At 45.9% G+C, this 18,395-nt stretch overlaps 1 long non-coding RNA gene across 1 annotated transcript in view; it reads right to left on the reverse strand.

The window, feature by feature from the left end:
- LOC144685278 (uncharacterized) overlaps window positions 1-18,395 on the reverse strand; it is an 82,120-nt gene that overhangs the window by 17,604 nt on the left and 46,121 nt on the right. The window contains exon 2 of the long non-coding RNA XR_013577691.1: window positions 16,150-16,237. This is a non-coding gene — a long non-coding RNA (uncharacterized LOC144685278). The remainder of the gene's footprint in view (window positions 1-16,149; window positions 16,238-18,395) is intronic.

Here is an 18,395-nt window from a genome sequence, read left to right on the forward strand (position 1 = left end):
GAAATAAGTTAACAAAGTGAGTGTTGGTCCTATAGAAAGTGAATCTGGAGAATTGATATTGGAAAGCAAGGATGAATTGAACAGGTATTTTGCATCAGTCTTCACCCTAGAAGATACAAGTAACATCCCAGAAGCAGCTATAAATCAGGAACTTGAAGGGAAGGAGGAACTGAGGAAAATTACAATCACCAGAGAAGTGGTACTGAATAAATTGTTAGAGCTGCAGGCTGACAAATGTCCGGGTCCTGATGGACTTCATCCTAGGGTCTTAAAAGAAGTGGCTGGTGAGATAGTTGATGCATTGGTTTTAATTTTCTGAAACTCCCTAGATTCGGGGAAAGTCTCGTTAGATTGGAAGATAGCAAATGTAACTCCATCATTTAAAAAGGGAGGGAGACAGAAAGCAGGAAGCTACAGGCCAGTTAGCTTAACATCTGCCATAGGGAAAATGTTAGAAGCTATTATTAAAGAAGCTATAAGTTCAAGGTAACCAGGCAGAGTTAACATGGTTTTGTGCAAGTGAAATCATGGTCAGAATTTTTCTCTCATCAAGTGGGCTCAGCGGGGACGGTTGGGAACCCGACCGCCATCCGTGATTGGCTCCGCACCGCGATTTTAAGATACGGCTGCGGAATGAGCGAGAAGGGCCAGGTGGGGGCAGGTGCTCAATGTCCACAGGGTCCAATGGCGACCGGTGGACAATTCAATTGCGGCCGCAGCAGCCATTGGAAGGCTGCCAGTGAAGGACGTTGACCTCGTGATGGACAGCGTTGCGGGTGGACACGGCAGGCAGGAGGGCAGGTCGGTGGGGCACTCTGCCCCGTGTTTCTCCGATGAGTGCCTTGCTGCCCTCCTGGTGGAGGCGGCAGCACGGAGAGAAATCCTTGTCCCCAGGAACGGGAAGAGGAGGCCCCCTCTACCTCACCAAAAAGGCTTGGGAGGAGGAGGCCTCCAGGATCAGCAGCCACGATGTGGTGAGGCGCATATGGGTGCAGTGCTGGAAGGGCTTCAATGATCTCCTGTGATCGGGAAGGGTGAGTACTGTGTTGGCATGAGTCACTTTGCAGAGCAGTTAAGAGCTGCCCATCCCCCCCTTGGACCTCGACGGTCTTAGAGTGTGAGTAGTAAATGTCAATGAGGCAGCATATGGGCAAGGGGGTCAGCCCTGGCTGCTTGCACTGAGTGTCTTACAACTCCAGGGTCACGAATCGGCTGAGCCCTGCGAGATCTTCCTCAGGTGGGGTTGGCCAGGCTACAATGGCAATGCAGGTACAGGGTGAACTAATCAAAGCTCCTCTCTCCTTTCAGGAGAAAACATCCCATAACAATGCACAGAGGTTGCGGACTGGCGTGGGACCGCCCTACTTATCCTCTCATGATATGAGGAGGAGGCCCTGGAGCTGGAGACGCGCCATGTGCCTAGGTCAAGTGGCCAAGGTGAGGTTGGGGTGCCAAAAGAAGGTAAGAGTGCAGTGCACTGAGGTGAGAATGTCTGTAATTGCAACTGTATAGTCTCTATATTGATGTGAGCCTCAAACCTGGAATCCTCATTGATGATGGAAAGACGAAGGCACTCTGATTCATATCTCTGTCTCATCAGGGTGCCAGGCATGCACAGTAACAGTGTAATGACTTCAACTAATGACATGTCCTTGTTCTTCCTTTCAGGCTCACCAGCAGTCCATTGGGTGAGGAGCCTGAAGGCCCACCACTGACCCGTGAGGACAGCACCCATCACAACACACCTGCGTCACACCCTTCTCTGCCAAGCAGGCACTAGCGCAGATAACAGCACCTCGGTGGGCATTAGATCAGCAGCTGGTATCTCGGCGCACATTGGTGAGGGCACTTCACACTCGCTTGAGGTGCAGGCGGAGGCAGAGAGTGCCCAAGGCGCGGGCAGTCGGAGGAGTGCTGGGGACCAGGAAAATGCTCAATTGGTGGCTAATGATGAGCCTCTGGAATCGTCCCTGAGGCAGCAGATGCTGGACATCCATCAGGGTGTGCGGAAGGATCTGGTGGGGATACATGAGGGAATGCATGCCATGTTCTCCGTTGTGGAGGAGTCCTTGCGAAGTGTGAACAATGCAATGACCCTCATGGCCGAGGGCAATGCCTCCCCCATGAGTGGTGACTCTCATGGAGGGGCTCCTCCAGGAGCTGAATCAGGGGTTCCTGGGGATGTGTTTGGACCTGCAAGCCCTCACACCGGCAATGACCTCAGGTGGTTACTGTCAGTGTGGGTTGGGCCCCCAATATCCCAGCTAGGTGCCCGTCCATCAATGGTGAGCAGGGAGGTCCAAAGTGACCTCACGTTGGCACACAATCTGCCTGTCATCTCTGCGGGCTCCTCTCAGGGCGCTCTGGATGATGGCAGCAGCGCCTCCGCCCCTCTGCCAGTGACTGTGGCATCTGATGAGGCTGCGGCAACTGGGGAGATGGCAGCCGTGGCACTGGCTGCTCCTTTTTGCACAACGAGCCTCTGGGTGCTTCATTTGTTCTGCAGGTGCAGGGTAACTCACGATGTTATGATTGACTAGTTTCTCATTAAACTTTATTGAAATGGCACATAGTGCATATTGTTCACCAAGCAAATGTTCCTGTCAGGGATCAAGTATGGAGCCTGCAACCCTGGCATGTGGTGGTGGTTCTTATTTGGTAGGCTAGTGGAAGGAGCATTGGATCAAAGAGTCGCGGCTGTCTCTGCCTCCCTGGAGATTGCACAGTTCAGCGTCTATGCCCTCAGAGTTCTCCTCACCGTGCTTGTCCTCGGACTCACTACTGGACTCATTGTTTGTTGCCTGAGCAGCTGCGTCAAGATTATCCTCCACTGCGTCCCCTCTTTCCAGTGCCAGATTGTGGAGAGCGCAGCATGCAACCACTATCAGTGACACATGATCTGGGGGGTATTGGAGTGTGCCCCCTGAACGGTCCAGTCATCGGAAGCACATCTTGAGAAGACCTATGGCTCTCTCTACCACCGCCCTTGTGGTCCCATGGCTCCAGTTGTACCGCTGCTCAGCCTCTGTTATTGGGTGGTGGAGAGGCATCATGAGCCATCTTTTGAGGGGATAACCCTTGTCACCCAGCAGCCATTCATCCAGCCGGGCTGGAGCACTGAAGAGCCTCGGCACCTGGGAGTGTCTCAGGATGTAAGCGTCGTGGGAGCTGCCTGGGTATCTTGCACAGACTTGCAGAATTTGCATCCTGTGGTCATACACTATTTGCACGTTCATGGAGTGGAATCCCTTCCTGTTGATGAAGGCACCCGGCTCACGCGCTGGCGCCTTGAAGACCACATGTGCGCAATCAATTGCACCCTGGATACGGGGGAATCCAGCAATTGCTGCAAAGCCTCTGGCTCGCTGTGCCTGGCTGGCTTCATCTGTATGGTAGTGAACAGCCTGAACAGAGTGTCTGTCACCAGCCTGACACAACTGTGAACAGCTGATTGGGAGATTCCGCAAAGACCCCCCACTGACCCCTGGAAAGAGCCAGAGGCATAGAAGCTGAGGGCCACCATGACCTTCAGTGCCACTGGCATGAGGTGACCACCACACAGTTGGAGCTGATCTCAGGACCGATCCTTTGACAGATGGAGTTCAATGTCTCCCTTGAGAGGCGGAGCCTCCTTCGGCATTGCACCTCAGATATATTGAGGTAGCTGCATTGCCATCTGTAAATCCTGGCAGCAGGATAGTGGTGTCTTCTGTGGACTTCCTGCTGGCCCTGCGCCCCTTGTGCCTACACCTCTCTGCCCACAGCTCGCTCCCCTGGAGGGTGAATAGGGACACCTGGCCTCCTCCCCCTTCTGCCTCACTCTTCCTCCTCAGAGGAGGTGCCTCCAGCGGACACCACAATCCCCATTCCCAGGGTAAGGGAAGGCTGTCTGATACCTGGAAGGCCCCAAATGCCAAATGGTATGAATCCTATGGGGGCCTGGAAAACAACACTGAGTCCTGAACTGAAGCCTCTTATTTCTGTCAAAGCAGCTCTGAAGTGAAATGACAATGTCCTGTTCACACAAGGAAGCAAATTATAAGCTAAAGTACAAACTACTCACATTAACAAGCCCACTCACCCCCTCCTTATCCTGCCCGTGGATCAGGATTTTGAAAATTGTGGCCTGCCCGCCTGCCTGTTTAGCCCATGTGACGGCCTGAAAATCACATGGGCTATGTAAACTCCGAGGCAATTTGTGTCTAAAAGGCCTTAACTGGCCACTTAATTAATGGTGGGTGTGCCTCAGTGAAATATCACGAGAGTGCGTGTTGACGTCGGCATGCTCAGCCAACATCAATGCGCTTTATTTCTCGCTCAGAGCACCCGCAAACTGACCTAAAAATTCTACCCCATTTTTAACCAACTTATTGAAATTCTTTGAGGAAGTAACATGTGCTGTTGGTAAAGGGGAACCGGTGGATGTACTATACTTAGATTTCCAGAAGACATTTGATAAAATGCCACATCATGGTATGGGGGTAGTATATTGGCATGGATAGAAGATTGGCTGGCTAACATGAAGCAGAGAGTCGGCATAAATGGTTTTTTTTTCAGGTTGGCAAGATGTAATGAGTGGTGTGCCACAGGGATCAGTGCTGGGACCTCAACTGTTTGCAATTTATATAAATGACTTGGATGAAGGGATGGATGGGATGATTGCCAAATTTGCTGATGACACAAAGATAGGTAGCAAAGTAAGTTGTGAAGAGGACATAAGGAGGCTACAAAAGGATATTGATAGGTTAAGTGAGTGGGCAATGACCTGGCAAATGGAGTATAATGTGGGAAAATGTGATATTGTCCATTTTGGCAGGAAGAATAAAAGAGAAGCATATTATCTAAATGGTGAGAGATTGCAGAGCTCTGAGATGCAGAGGGATCTGGGCGTCTTAGTGCATGAATCACAAAAGGCTAGTATACAAGTACAGCAAGTAATTAGGAAAGCTAATTGTGTGTAGCTTTGGTCTCCTTATCGGAGGAAGGATGTTCTTGCTATAGAGGGAGTGCAGCAAAGGTTTACTAGACTGATTCCTGGGATGGCAGGACTGACATATGAGGAGAGGTTGAGTCGGTTAGGATTATATTCGCTGGAGTTCAGAAGAATGAGGGGGGATCTCATAGAAACCTATAAAATTCTAACAGGACTAGTCAGGATAGATGCAGGAAGGATGTTCCTGATGGTGGGTTAGTCCAGAACCAGGGGTCACAGTCTGAGGATACGGGATAGATCATTTAGGACTCAGATGAGAAGAAATTTCTTCACCCAGAGAGTGGTGAGCCTGTGGAATTCGCTACCACAGAAAGTAATTGAGGCCAAAACATTGTATGTTTTCAAGAAGGAGTTAGATATAGGTCTTGGGGCGAAAGGGATCAAAGGATATTGGGAGAAAGCGGGAGCAGGCTATTGAGTTGGATGATCAGCCATGAAGGGTCGAATGGTGTACTCCTGCTCCTATTTTCTATGCTTCTATGTTTCTAATAAAATGTTACAATTTATTGTGAGGGGAATTGAATACAAAAATATGGAGGTTATGCTTCAGTTATACAGAGCATTAGTGAGACCACATCTGGAATACTGTGTACAGTATCGGTCACCTTATTTGAGAAAGGATGTAAATGTGGTAGGAGCAGTTCAGAGAAGATTTACCAGACTAATACCTGAAATGGGTAGGTTGTCTTATGAGGAAAGGTTGGACAGGCTAGGCTTGTATCTGCTGGAGTTTAGAAGAGTAAGAGGCGATTTGATTGAAACATATAAGATCCTGAGGGGTCTTGACAGGCTGGATGTGGAGAGGATGTTTCCTCTTGTGGGAGAACATAGAACCAGGGGTTACTGTTTAAAAATAAGGGGTCACCCATTTAAAATGGAGGTGAGGCGAACATTTTTATCTCAAGGGGTCATGAGTCTTTGGAACTCTCTTCCTGAAAAGGTGGTGGAAGCAGAGTTTTTGAATATTTTTAAGGCAGAGTTGGATAGATTCTTGGGAAGCATGTGGGTGGTAGGTTATCGGGGGGTAGGTGAGATGCAGATTTCTATCAGATCAGCCATGATCTTACTAAATGGTGGAGCAGGCTCGAGGGGCCAAATGGCCTACTCCTACTCTTTGTTTGTATGTTTGTATGTAAGTCATGACACATAATCTGGTGAGTACTGCAGGCAGGGTCCTCCTGAGAGTGGTCCAGGCAGCTGAAGCATTGCTTAAGCACCCCGATGATCCACTCAATGACATTGTGTGGCAAGATAAATCTTCCTTGATGCATATTGCTCATGTGTGTGTGCGTGCATTGCACACAGGAGTTTCACGCCAGTTGGCAGATAGCCCATTCGCAACAATCTTCAGCCAGAAGTGCCAAGTGGATGATCCATCTCGGCCTCCTCTGGAGGTCCACAGCATCACAGATGCCAGTCTTCAACCAATTTGATTCACTCTACATGATATCAAGAAATGGCTGAAGGCACTGGATACTGCAAAGGCTATGGGCCCTGACAATATTCCGGCAATAGTACTGAAGACTTGTGCTCCAGAACTTGCCACGCCCCTAGCCAAGCTGTTCCAGTACAGCTACAACACTGGCATCTACCTGGCAATGTGGAAAGTTGCCCAGGTATGCCTTGTACACAAAAAGCAGGCGTTGGCCAGGGGCTGCAGCTGAACTGCTGACACAGGCAAAAGCAACTTTTGACCTGAAGTAACATGAGCTCAGTCACTGGTCTGAGCTGGCTAGAACCGGTTTTGAAGTCGTTGAGTGTCTTGAAGACAAAGGAAATGTGATGAGACACAAGTCCTTATTTAGAAAAGGAGAAATGAGGTGATGCTGCCTAAGTCTTGGAACAGAGCCAATGAGAATATGCCACAGATCAGGCAAGCAGACCTAAACCAACGGGAGAGAGACAGCACAGCTTGGAGAGATAAGATTTCAGAATAAAACTGGGAGGATTTCGGGCGCGGAGCAGCAAGACTCCGGAGACCAACCATCGCAGAAGCAGAAGAACCTATGTCAGCAATGTAGAGACGCAAGAGAGAGAGAACGAAACGCTTGGCCAGCGTCAGCTCTCCTTATCCTCCTGGGTATTAGCTTTTATATTCTGTGACCACTCAGGGGTTTTTAGAGAAACCTAGTGGGTGTGCGTTTAGATCCTAGTTTTGGGTATAAAACTGTATAACCTGCTATAAACTGCATGCCTATATTTAACCAGACGTATAAGCTATATGTAGATGATCTAACGTCGTGAATAAAGCAAATTTAGAGTTAAGAGAGAATTGACTCTTCTCCTCTTTGTACTAAGCCAATAACCGTTACCGGTGACCTCCGGCAACACAGGACAAATCCAACCCAGCCAATTACAGCCCTATCAGTGTATTCTTGAACATCAGTAAAGTGATGGAAGGTGTCATCATCAGTGTTATCAAGTGATACTTGCTTAGCAATAACCTACTCACTGATGCTCAGTTTGGGTTCCACCAGGGTCACTCGGCTTCTGTCCTCATTACAGCCTTGGTTCAAACATGGACGATAAAGCTGAACTCCAGAGGTGAGGTGGAAATGACTGCCCTTGACATCAAGGCAGCATTTGACAGAGTTTGGCATTAAGGCGGACTAGCAAAACTGGAGTCAATGGGAATCAGGTGTAAAATTCTCTGCTGGTTGGAGTCATATCTAGCACAAAGGAAGATGGTTGTGGTTGTTGGAGGTCAATCATCTCAGTTCCAGGACATCACTGCAGGAGTTCCTCAGGGTAGTGTCCTCAGCCCAACCATCTTCAGCTGCTTCATCAATGACCTTCCTTCCATCATAAGGGCAGGAGGGGTAGTTTGCTGATAATTGCGCAATGTTCAGCACCATTCACGACGCCTCAGATACTGAAGCAGTCCATGTCAAAAACAACAAGACCTTGTCAATATCCTGGCTTAGGCTGACTAGTGGCAAGTAACATTTGCGCCACACAAGTGCCAGGCAATGACCATCTCCAACAAGGGAGAACCTAACCATCGCCCCTTGACATTCAATGGCATTACCATCGCTGAATCCCCTACTATCAACACCCTGGGAGTTACCATTGACCAGGAACTGAACTGGACTAGTCATATAAATACTGTGGCTACAAGAGCAGGTCAGATGCTAGGAATGCTGTGGTGAGTAACTCACCTCCTGATTCCCCAAAGCCTGTCCACCATCTACAAGGCACAAGTCAGGAGTGTGATGGAATACTCCCCACTTGCCTGGATGAGCGCAGCTCCAACAACACTCAAGAAGCTTGACACCATCCAGGATGAAGCAGCCTGCTTGATTGGCACCCCTTCCACAAACATTCACTCCCTCCACCACTGACGAACAGTGGCAAAAGTGTGTACCATCTACAGGATGCACTGCAGAAACTCACCAAGGCTCCTGAGGCAGCATCTTCCAAAACCACAACTGTTACCATCTGGAATGACAAAGGCAGCAGATAAATGGGAACACTGTGCACCACCTGGAAGTTCCCCTCCAAGCCACTCACCATCCTGATTTGGAAATATATTGCTGTTCCTTCACTGACACTGGGTCAAAATCCTGGAACTCCCTCCCTAACAGCACGGTGGGTGTACCTACACCACATGGACTGCAGCGGTTCAAGAAGGTAGTTTACCACCGCCTTCTCAATGACAATTAGGGATAGGCAATAAATGCTGGCTTAGCCAGCAAAGCCCACATCCCTTAAATTAATTTTTTAAAAATCAATAATAGCCACTAGAAAACAAATATTCCAAACCAACTCTATCATCCAAACCATCCTATATTCCATACACAATTGAACCATTCACCCTTGTGTATTCCAGGTTTAGTGCCTGTCTTCTGGGTACTTCTTCCCGTTCACTAGTTCACTAACACTGTGAACTACTTCAGTGGTTGAGACATGGTTGGTGGAAGGCTACTGAATTTCATCTGGGAGGACTGCAGGTGGTCTTGCAGAATCACCTCGAGCAGCTCTGGTTCTAAAAGGCCTGGCTTTGGATTGCACACTGTGGCACTGGCAGCAGCAGTCTGGTCTGGCTGGCCCACAGGCAACAGCAAGGGCACTGGCAGGGTGCCAGTGGTGGGACGACGAATGCTGTTATCCTGAGAAGGGGTACTTGCTCCATAGAGACACTAACAGTGCTAGGAGGCAGTGCCTTGGAAATCCTAGCTGTGTGATGGAGGTCAGATTCTTGGACTTCTGTGAGATCCTTTGACTGCAGCATTCTGAGTGTGCATGGCACAAAGTGTCAGCGTTGCAGTGAGAGGAGGAGAGAAATCAAGAGGTGCACGCTTAGACCATCTGCAGCTTGTAAATCAGAAGAGATTGTGGGATGAGGCGTTGTCGGACGTGAGAAGGAAGATTAGGTCAGAACACATATTAGCTTTGATGGGTTGGCCCGTCATTGGCAATGGCCTCAATTATGACCACTGCAATGATGGCGAGCAGAGCCTGGGGGTGAGGATATGCAACCATGCCAGTCCCCCATTGGTCAGGCGTTGGTGCCTCTGGTTATTCGCCACACTGTCCTGCAAGAGAGAGAGAGGTGTGTAAGTGAGTACGGTGCAATGTTGGCTGATCTTTCCCACATGGCTGAATAGCTGGCAGTGTGTGCAAGCTGTGAGTTGTGGCTGTGAGGCTTGCAGCAGCGCAAATTGCATGAAGGTGAGGTGTGAATGTTAGGTAGGTGTCATGGTTGACAGAGATTCTTGGAAGGCCATGAGGAGTGGTGGTAAATTGCGCAGTGTACAGGATGTAGCATTTGAAGATGTATTCACTGACCTTAATCACTTATGAGGTCATTGAACTTCTTGCAGATCTGCATCCAGATCCTCAGGGTTACATTGCTGGCATTAGCCACGATGGTTATCTGTTCGCATTCTTTTAATTTGCAGTTTGTCTGGAGGGTCTCCTGGCTCACTGTCTGTTCCGTGGTGCCATTTTTCAGTGTTCTTCCTGCTTGGACAGTCTTTCCAAGCCGCTTTCAACACCTACTCTGTCAAAACACACCTCCCCTTTAAGTAGTGCAGCCTGGTTTTATGTAGTGCTTCTGTCTCCTGCTCAGCTGTGCAGCCACTCAGCAGGGTGCACAGTGCTGGCTGCAAGATACAAATGTGGTAATGAGCAGGCACACAAAGTTTGCGTGCTGCATGCATCAGAAGGAACAGGGTTAATTATGCTTTATGATTCCCGTGTCCATTTGCGAGTCCTATTGAGTTTCACACAGTCATTTTCTTATTTATTCAGGGGTCTTTTGCCCTATAATACTGGTCTATTTACTTACTGGGTAAGTGCACACAACTGACTATACCACTCAACCAGGGTTGCTGCTCCAACTGGGGAATGCACTGAGGTGTTTCATGAGAAAAGGTTAGGGCTGAGTTGTAAGGTTCCCCATGATTGAGAACTCCAGAAGTATTCACTGTTCTGGCTTACACATTATAACTGGCCAATTTATGAGGTATTGGATTGTCAAGGACGCTCATAAAACTGGAGGAAAATTAATACTAAAGTACAGTAACATGAGCACTTTGGCAGACTTCCTCGGAAACACTTCAATGAATGCTCTGCGTCCATAGATAAAATAAAACGTCACCCAGCAGAAGCAAGTTGTTGTGGCACAACAGAGGTTCAATCACTGCGAGAAGAGTATGGGATGTATGTTGCCATTTATATTCAAAGATGGTGAATTCTCAATCTCAGATATGCCTTTTGGGAAAAGTTAGTTATTATTTCCAAGGGAGAGAAAAAAATAATCAGAATCACCCTCTGGTGCAATTTCATTGGCATCTTAGAAACCTGAAAGGAGGTCACCAGCCCACCCTCTTACCTAAAAGTACAATAAGAACATAAGGAGACTTGTACATCCCATACCCCCAGCCTGTTCTGGCCATGTGTATCTTGTTCATTCCCTTTTCCTATTATCCTCTCCAGGATTACAGTGATCCTGTACTCCTGTTCCTACAGTAATACAGTAGTTCCATATAACCTGTTAACCAAGATTTCAGTGACCCTGTGGAGTTTGTTCTGTTGGCTGCTAAGACACTGTGCCATCTATCCCACAGGTAGTAGTATCCCTTGTAACCTATTCTCCCTCTCAATCTTCTTTGAAGCTGCTTTTACCATTGTCTCAGTTCATGCACAATTCCATTTTACATTCAGACACAGGGACTGGTCTCTGGAGTTTAGCTGCATTTCATTTTTTAGATGGATCGCCACAGAGAGCAATGCTTAGGACTGGATGCCCACATTTATGTTTCCCAAAACCAGTTCTCTTCACGCAACATCAGAAGCACAGATTTTTTAACTTTATGATGCTATTATAATTACACGGCCAATTTTATTTGCACAATTAAGTATAGCTAACAGAAGGGGAGCCATGTGTTTGCAGTCAGCTGCATGCCTAGATTGTAAGGACACCTTAAATATTGGCTTCTCTTTGCTTTTTTGTTCTTCTCCTGGAACAACCTTCAGAATAAATATTAATTTAACTCCAAGCAATTAAATGTGGAAATAAAATATTCAGTGAAGTAAAGAACATTTGAATGTGTGATGTGTGAATTAAACAGTTGATTATTCTAACCAGGTGGGGCTGATTCAATTAGAACGGTAATACTGTAATTACACCCTGATGTCTTGTTTTGTTATCCACTGGAAATCGAGACGGCTCTGAGATTAGCCCTTCATTAACTTACCAACACATTAAAAGGTCAGCAAAAAGGGAATGAAAGTGGGTTAATATACTTGTTCATTGATGCATTCCTTGTTCCTTCAGTCCACATTAGAAAGTTGTAATCTAGCACCAATGGTGTCCTCATTCTCACTGCAGCCTATCTCTGAAATGTCACTTTAGATAGTTGGTATTGGTGAAAAGAGCAGCAGTAAATCCTTATAATCATATACATAGGGATGGGGTGGGGGAGAAAAGGGTGGTAAAACAAAGGAGCACAGGGACCTTTGAACAGTAGCAAACTCCCTTAAAGTGATAAAAACAAAAAACTACTGCGGATGCTGGAAATCCAAAACAAAAACAGAATTACCTGGAAAAACTCAGCAGGTCTGGCAGCATCGGCGGAGAAGAAAAGAGTCGACATTTCGAGTCGTCATGACCCTTCAGCAGAACTGAGTAAAGTTAGGAGAGGGGTGAAATATAAGCTGGTTTAAGGTCGGGGGGGGGGGGGGTGGAGAGAAGTTGAGGGGTGGGGGGTGGTTGTAGGGACAAGCAAGCAGTGATAGGAGCAGATAATCAAAAGATGTCACAGATAAAGGAACAAAGACGTGTAAAAGGTGGTGGTATTATCTAAGAGAATGTGCTAATTAAGAATGGATGGCAGGACACACAAGGTACAGCTCTAGTGGGGGTGGGGTGGAAAGACTGACAGGGCATTACAGTTATAGATTTAAAAATAATGGAAATAGGTGGGAAAAGAAAAATCTATATAAATTATTGGAAAAAACAAAAGGGAGGGGGAAGAAATGGAAAGGGGGTGGGGATGGGGGGAGGGAGTTCAAGATCTAAAGTTGTTGAATTCAATATTCAGTCCGGAAGGCTGTAAAGTGCCTAGTCGGAAGATGAGGTGCTGTTCCTCCAGTTTGCGTTGGGCTTCACTGGAACAATGCAGCAAGCCAAGGACAGACATGTGGGCAAGAGAGCAGGGTGGAGTGTTAAAATGGCAAGCGACAGGGAGGTTTGAGTCTTTCTTGCGGACAGACCGCAGGTGTTCTGCAAAGCGGTTGCCCAGTTTGCGTTTGGTCTCTCCAATGTAGAGGAGGCCGCATTTCAAGTGAAGCAGCATTTCACTTGCATTTCCCCTAACTTAGTATACTGCATTTGTTGCTCCCAATGCGGTCTCCTCCCCCCCACCCCACCCCACCTTAAATCAGCTTATATTTCACCCCTCTCCTAACTTTACTCAGTTCTGCTGAAGGGTCATGAGGTCTCGAAACGTCAACTCTTTTCTTCTCCGTGATGCTGCCAGACCTGTTGAGTTTTTCCAGGTAATTCTGTTTTTGTTTCCCTTAAAGTGATTCTGAAATCTGAACTCACCAGCTCTGAACCTCAGTGAGCCAATAACGAAAACCAGTCCTGTGGTCTGAATGGAACGGTGATGGCTAAGGTTTTCATAATCCACAAATATGAAGGCATTTATAAAATGGTTCAATGGGAATAAATCAGTTGAAACATTAAAACTTCATTTATTTAGTTCACAACTGTCTGTATTGGTTAAAATATTATCTATATTTCCAGTTGTCTTTTCAAAAAAATTCTGAAATTGTGGAAGCTTGCTCTTTCCATTAGAGGCCATAAACAACAATTTTATCTGGAATTCCTGAGAGAAAGTTCTCCATAAATGCTCTCTTACCCTCAAAGGCAGTTACACTTTAGCTAAATGAATTGTTCAGGTGAGTAGTAATTGTGCTTATTGTTTGAAGATTTTTGTAGACAGTGCTAAATTCTTGCAGCAAACGTCTTCACAAAATTGGGACTGAGTAACAGAAAGATGAATACTCAATAAAACATTAATTTATTCATTCTTGGGGTGTGGACATTGCTGGCAAGACCAGCATTTATTGCCCATCCTTAATTGCCCTTCAGGTGATGGTGGTGAGCTGCCTTTTAGAACCACTACTGTAAATGTGGTGAAGGATGGGGTATGACTTGGAGGACATGTAGGTGGTGACGTTTCCATGTGCCTGCTGCCCTTGTTCATTAAGGTGAAATATGGTTGATTTGGTTTATTTTCCATCCTTTCCAATACACAAATCTGCACATTCATAAGTGGGAAACATTTGGTTGGATCAGATGTTTTGTTTCTCTAAAGGCCTGAGATTAGGATGAGCTGAAATACTAACTCTTTGTTTCTCTCTTCACAGATGTTGCCTGACCTGCTGAGTGGTTTCCGCATTTTACTGTTCTCATTTTTAATTTAACTGAATGTGTTAAATAACTGACATGCTCAGATCAGTCTTTGTTTCGCTGGCTGCTAAGAAAAGGTCAAAGAGTTCCGTTAAGCAAGTATACCATCTACCCACACAAGGATTAAAATTGTAGGTTGCAAAGTGTTGGTGTGTTGAACATCAGGGTCAGATGGATCAAAGTCCAAAATGACCTGAAATGGCACACCTATGCACAATCCAGATATGACTTGAGATTTGCAGCATCTGTTACAGAAGCTAAACAGCTTCCCAAGGCTGTTCTGTAACTCGGGCAGACCAGCATGAGCCTACCCCACTGTACATTACAGATTAAACACAAAGACAAATACAGTTTTCATATCCATCAAGCCTTGTATATAACAGTTGCCCATCAAAATATACTTTCCCTCCAGCTCCTCAACCTCTCACATTGATTGATGACCTGTGTGGAAAATATTTTAAATATCTGCTAAAATACTAAAGGAGGTCTTGTGATGCAGTGGTAGCATTCCTGCCTCTTAGTCAGAAGCTCTGGGTTCAAGCCCCACTCCAGGACTTGATGGCCAAAGAAAATGCGTCATAATATGGCCAAACAGGTTGAGTATCAATTTGTAAATCCTTCCAACATTCGCCAATGGCAGGCAGTAAGAGTGGTCAGCGATGTGATGGAAAGAAATTGGAGCCCCTACCATCACTACCCATAGTTCAAGGACTACAACATGCATATAAAAATGTATGCTGCCATGGCAACTCAGAATCCTTGGGAGGCCAGCTGGCTCAGTTAGCTGGATAGCTGGTGTGGATCAGAGTGGTGCCAACAGAATCCTCGTTCCGGCTGGGGTGGATTTGGGGTCTGCCTGCTTGCCCTTCCCATGGTGGAGATCATGGAGCTGTGGGTCGTATAGCTGAAGAAGAAAATACAGAACTAATGGGCTCATGTTAATTCACTAGAGACATGATTAGTGAGGTCTACTAGTAGTTTTTTTTATGAATGCTAGCAACCTATTGCATTTCTCAGATGGTCAGTGATTTCACAGAGAAAAGAAAATGTCCAGTTTCCTTTAAATTAAATAATAGAATATCTTTTGGGTTTGGAAGAGCTTCTGGTAAGATGTGCTGCTTGCTCATCTCCCTCTGTGTACATCTAATGCAGTCTTTGACTGTTTCAGACAGCTGCGGCTGTGCTTGTCATCCGGTGTAAGGTTGCCAACCCTCCTGGAATGGCCGGGAGACTACCAGATTCTCCCTCAATCTCCCGGCGGCTATTAAAATCAATCCACGAGATTTTAAAATGAAAGGACTCCATTAATTGACTCCCGGTGGCTACAGACTCCATTTAACTGAACTGTGATGCGTTCGCAGGCAGCACTCCAGCACAGGTGCAATGTTGTGATATAGATATTTACTTCATAAAGTACTGCATCCATGACATTGCTGCTTGCCACCCTGCCTGTTTTTCTTCCCACCAGTGGCCATTGCTGAGCCTGAAAGCGAGCAAGCCCTGATCTCAAGTAGAGACTGAGAGGGAGAAATTAAAGAACAAAGGAGCTAGCCCAGCCAGGAGATAAAAGAGTGAGCGATTAAGGGCAATTGTCTGAACTTTCAACTGCTGCTGCCTGCCTGGGAAATTCATACCCATCAGTGCATCAGGTCAGCCTAGAAAGCTTTAGCAGCTCCCAGACCCCAACTGAAAAGAAAGTCCCGAGAGTCTGAGAAGTAAGAGGGAGCACTGCTTCTAGTTTCCTGCTTTGCTGCTAGGCTAGAAAAATTGCATTGATCAAAAAGGCCTCAAAGCCAAATTTAGAAAACTTTCTGCTGAGAGATTTGACTCAGTGTCTCACACTAAAATCAAAAAATGATGCCATTATTGTGTGCGGGTTTGGAAATTACAGGTCAAAGGCCAATTGATGATGTCATCGTGTTCAGGGTGGTGGGGGGAATCTCCTGGAATAACTTTAATCTGAGTTGGCAACCCTAATCTGGGATGAGAATCTGATGTCAGGATTATTTCCTGGACCCGAAACCGCAAGTCTGCATCACTAAAGTAAAAGGAGAAGAAAATGTTTTCTTTCAAGTAAAGATTAACATTTTCATTCTTATATTCATAGGATTACATATTATAACATAAGATATATGGCATAGAAACAGGCCCTTTGGCGTAACCAATCCATGCTGGTGTTTATGCTCCACTCAAGCCTTATCCCATTTTTCCTCATTACCCGTGTGCAATGTACCTTTAAGAGAATGTAGTTAGTTGACCATGTGACTTTATTGACCAATCGCTACACAGCACAGGCTTCTTGGGTAACAGGACGTCTAGAGCTGGAGGTGATTGAAGAAGCACATGTCGTGTTAGTGTCCTGTTCTGAGTTCCAACAAACCATCAGTGTTTGTTCAGTTAATTGGTCTCTCTGCCTCTATTGATTCAAGGACCAGCTGATGTGTTAATATCAAGGGCGCAGCTTGTGTTCACTGGACAAAGCGAATCTGATAACCTAAAACATAAAAACCCTCTATTCCCCTCTCCCTCAAATGCTTGTCTAGTTTCTCCTTAAATCCATCTATGGGGGGAATTTGCCATTAAATGCAATGAGCCGTTCAAAATTCCATTGACTTCGGCGGGACTGTAAATTCCTGCCGGTGTAAAATTCTGCCCTATACTATTTGCTTCAACCACTCCCTGTGATAACAAGTTCCACATTCTCACCACTCTTTGGGTAAAGAAATTCCTTGTAAATTCCCTATTGGATTTCTTGGTGACTATCTTATATTGATGGCCCCTAGTTATGCTCTTCCACACAATGGGAAACAAGAGGTAACATTTTCTCTGTACTCATGCTTTCAAAACATTTCATAATTTTAAAGACCTCAATTAAGTCAGCCATCAGCCTTTTTTCAAGAGAAAAGAGATACAGCTTATTGATTCTTTCTCAGCCCACACATTTCCAGTATCATTCTTGTAAATCTTCTCTGCACCCTTCTCCAGTGCCTCTACATCTCTCCTCCAGTGCCTCTACATCTGTTTTATCATATGCCAACCAGAACTGCATGCGGTATTCTCAGTGTGATTTAACCAATGCCCTCAAAAACAAACAACACTCACTTCAAAGCTGTGATGAGTCAAACTTGTGATCAAAGAGTGAGATTAAATGTAAGTTCATTTAAACATCAAGATGCTTCATTTTTCTGTACACCCATTACATCCATCCATGGGATGTGGGCATTACCAGCAAGGCCAGCATTTATTGCCCATCTTAATTATCCTTGAGAAGGTGGTGGTGAGCCACCTTGAACCGTTGGAGTTTGTGTGGCGTAGGCACACCCAAGGTGCTGTTAGGGATGGACTTCCAGGTTTTTGATTCAATGACAGTGAAGCAATAATGATATAGTTCCAAGATATAATTGCATAATATAGGGGAATTAAATACAAAAATGGAGGGTATGCTTCATATATACAGGGCATTGGTAAGACCACATCTGGAAAACTGTGTACAATATTAGCTCCTTATTTAAGGAAGGATGTAAATGCATTAGAAGAAGTTCAGAGAAGGTTTACTAGACTAATACCTGGAATGGGTGGTTGTCTTATGAGGAACATTGGGACAGACTAGGCTTGTATCTGCTGGAGTTTAGTGGAAGAGTAATAGGCAACTTGATTGAAACATATAAGATCCTGAGGAGTCTTGGCAAGGTGGATGTGGAAAGGATGTTTCCCCTTATGGGAGAATCTAGAACTAGGGGTCACTATTTAAAAATAAGGTCACCCATTTAAGACAGAGATGAGAATTTTTTTCTCTCAGAGGGTTGAGAGTCTTTGGAAGTGTCTTCCTCAAAAGGCAGTGCAAGCAGAATCTTTTAAATATTTTTAAGGCAGAGATAGATAGATTCTTGATAAAGAAGGCGGTGAAAGGTTATTGTGGGTAGGTGAGAGTGTTATGGGGGTAGGTGGGAATGTCGAGTTGAAGTTACAATCAGATCAGCCATGATCTTATTGAATGGTGAAGCAGACTAGAGGGGCCGAGTGGCCTACTCCTGCTTCTAGTTCGTATGTTCATACGTAAGTCAAGATAGTGTGTGATTTGGATGGGATCTTGCAGTGTTCTCGTGCACCTACTGCTCTTGTCATTTTTTTGTTAATTCTTTCATGGCAGGTGAGCATCACTGACAAGGCAGCATTTGTTGCCTATCCTTAATTGCCCTAGTGGTGGAGGGCCACCTTTTTGAACTGCTGCAATTCTAGGTGGTAGAGCTCGTGGGTTTGGAAGATGCTGTTGGAGGAGTCTTGGCTAGTTATTGTAGTGCAATTTCTAGATAGCACACACTGCAGCCACAGTGGGCAAGTGGTGGAAAGAGTGAATGTTTAAGGTGGAGAATGGATTGTCAGTCAAGCAGGTTGCTTTGTCCTGGGTGATGTCAAGCTTCTCATGTTTTGGAGAAGCACTCATCCAAGTGGAGGATATTCCATCACACTCCTGACTTG

Source organism: Cetorhinus maximus, chromosome 10 (assembly GCF_964194155.1).
Source record: "Cetorhinus maximus chromosome 10, sCetMax3.hap1.1, whole genome shotgun sequence".
Classification (NCBI taxonomy): Eukaryota; Metazoa; Chordata; class Chondrichthyes; order Lamniformes; family Cetorhinidae; genus Cetorhinus; species Cetorhinus maximus.